The sequence below is a fragment of the Hipposideros armiger genome, unplaced genomic scaffold (genome assembly GCF_001890085.2).
Source record: "Hipposideros armiger isolate ML-2016 unplaced genomic scaffold, ASM189008v1 scaffold_157, whole genome shotgun sequence".
Lineage (NCBI taxonomy): Eukaryota > Metazoa > Chordata > Mammalia > Chiroptera > Hipposideridae > Hipposideros > Hipposideros armiger.
In genome coordinates, this window is record NW_017731507.1 from 2,367,331 (window position 1) to 2,369,736 (window position 2,406).

At 65.9% G+C, this 2,406-nt stretch overlaps 1 protein-coding gene across 4 annotated transcripts in view; it reads left to right on the top strand.

Moving 5' to 3' along the window:
• Positions 1-6: 6 nt before the first annotated feature.
• Positions 7-2,406, top strand: part of ST3GAL1 (ST3 beta-galactoside alpha-2,3-sialyltransferase 1) — a 68,091-nt gene continuing 65,691 nt past the window's right edge. For 2 of the 4 annotated variants that reach the window (XM_019651288.1, XM_019651287.1), the window contains exon 1: positions 7-293. The gene's annotated coding sequence lies outside the window, so the exon portion shown is untranslated. Of the gene's footprint in view, positions 294-921; positions 992-1,454; positions 1,681-2,406 lie in introns of those variants that run through there. The other 2 variants (XM_019651289.1, XM_019651290.1) reach the window with 2 other exon arrangements.

Genomic DNA, 2,406 nt, shown 5'->3' on the forward strand with positions numbered 1-2,406 from the left:
GCCCCTCCCCGTTACACCCGGGGGAAGGTGTTCCCGAGGCCGCTCCCAGCCGCCCCCCGCCTCCCGGCTTCCCGGGCTCCAGCCTCCGCCGGCGGAGCTCCACTATGCCAGACAGTTTCGACACTTTGCAAAGACAAAGACCAGAGAGAGGAGGACGCGGAGGGCGAGGAGGAAGAGGAGGAGGAGAGAGGAGGGAGGGACGATGTGAGCAGGGCAGGAGGCGAGCGTTCGGGACACTCTCCGAACCCCCTCGTCCCCAAAGCCCCAGAAACTCCAGCGTGTCCCCAGCCGCGGTGAGTGAGCGCGCCTAGCCGACCGCTGCCGGGGTGCGCGGGGGGCTGCGTCCGCGGAGTTGGGGCTCGGGCAGTTTCGTGTGTGTGTGTTCTCCGAGTGGAGGGGTGGTTGCCCGGACCCGGGAACAGAAGTGGTGGGGAGGGCTCCAGGAGGGTGTGACAGTGGACGTGGGACCCAAGACCCCAGGCGCGGGCAGGAAGACACGCGAAGGGCGACCCCTTGCCTCGCCCCGGCGTCACCCGGGTCTTTGGGAGAAGAAGGAGGTCGAGGAGGAGGCTCGGGTTCAGCGGTCTTCACCCCTCCCTGGAGGAGCTGCTGCGAGCTCAGCGGGGAGCCTACACCGAGCCTCTTGCAGCGGTCCCTTGGGGGGCCCTAGTGACACTGCAGCCGGGGCCGGGCTGGAATCTCCCGTGTCTGGGCCTCCGGTGGAGGGCGGAGCGGCCCGGGGGCCGCGGGTGGGAGGAGCACCGCCAGCGGCGGGGCTCGGGCGCTTTGGAGCCGAGCCGGGGTCGCGGACGCCGCCTGTGATCCGGTCCAGCGGCCGCGGGGCAGTATCCGGATCCAGCCTCCAAATCCGCTGCGAGCAGGCACAGATCCGGGAGGTGGCCATCGCCCCCGGGGACGCCAGCAGCCCCGCGTTTCTCGGGACACGGTGGAGAAGTTGGCACCCCGGGTCGGGGCAGCTGGACGTGGCGTGGTGGGCAGTGAGGGACTGGGGTGGGCGAAGCGGAGCATGGCGGGGGTGGCGCTGGTGGCAGCTCGAAACTCTTGAGTTCGCCCTAACCCCATTAGGCGCCGCCGCCGCTGTAAAATAAAAGTTAGCAACTCCGGGTGTGTGACCTGCGCGGGGCAGAGGCCGCTCCTTCGGAGAGCGAAAGAGGGCAGGGAGCGGAGATTGTGGGGCAGAGTGCCCGGCTGGGGGGTACGGTTAGATTCGGAACTGGGACGGTGGCGCAACTTTCAGCTCCTTTCACTAAGCGTGAGTGTGCTTGAGCGTGACCTTGAGGGAGGAAGAGCTGCTGAATTTGAGTTGGGGGGCTGAGGCGGCGACCCGGCTTGGCACCAACTCCCCAGCGCGCCTTCCCGGTGTCCGGGTCTCCAAACGGTCTGGGCTCTGTTCCTTGTGTGCAGCCCTGAGTTTCTCCTTCCTGCTACCCTAGGGTCCCTGCCAGCGCCTACCACGCACCGGGCTTGTTGGGAGCGCCCCCCGAGCCCACACGTGCGCGCCCAGAAGTGTGTGAGTGAATGGGGGCTGGGCGAGTCACTGCGTCTCACGCAGGCTTTGCGTGCCCCGCAGAGGGAGACAGCCTTGACCCCGAGGGCAGTGACCTCCTCACCGGGTCGTCGCATCAGGCATCCGCCTGTCTTTCACGTGGCCACCTCCAGGTACCCCTCGCCTCTTCTGGCTTATCCCCGCAGTTCCCCCGTGGCAGTTCCCCGCGCTCCGCGGATTTGTGCCGAGATGGTTCCCCAGGGAGACAGCGAGCGCCCACCCTCATTCTGCAGCTGTGTGCCAGTGTGCGGACTGTGGGGAGGCCGAGCCTCTCCAGCGGGGAAAACCAAATAAGCGGGGATCGTGTTTGTCCAGTCATTGCAACCGCGCCTGGCACTTAGTAGGTTCAAAGGGTGTTGGACAACGCCTCTATGATGGAAGGCGCTGGCAGGGGCCCAGACGTCCTCTTCTCCTCCCTATTTCAGCTACTGAATACACATCCATCTACCTAGTCAAGCTCTTTCAGCGTCTAGACGTGCTTTCAGCACCTACTACGTGCTGGGCTCAAAGCGGGGCCATTCCTAGAAGCTGCTGGCGGAGCCACGCGGTTTTCTTTTCCGGGAGCTGCGAGAGAGCGCCCCGGAGGTTCGGAAAAGGCAAGGTGCACTGCCCCCTGCCGGTTGCTGTGGAAACGGGCGCTTGGCTTCGCGGTGGGGAAAGGGCGCCAGCCGCAGGGTGCCTGGGGTCATTCGTGGCGCCTCCCTGCACCCAAGCACCGTGGCGCGGCCATTTCCTGAAATCCGTGGTTGGCTGAAAAGACCGGCCCGAGTTCACCATTCCATGTCCACTTCCCAGATCTAGGTGTGGAGTGGGGAGTCGTCTAGTCTCCTCTCTCCTCT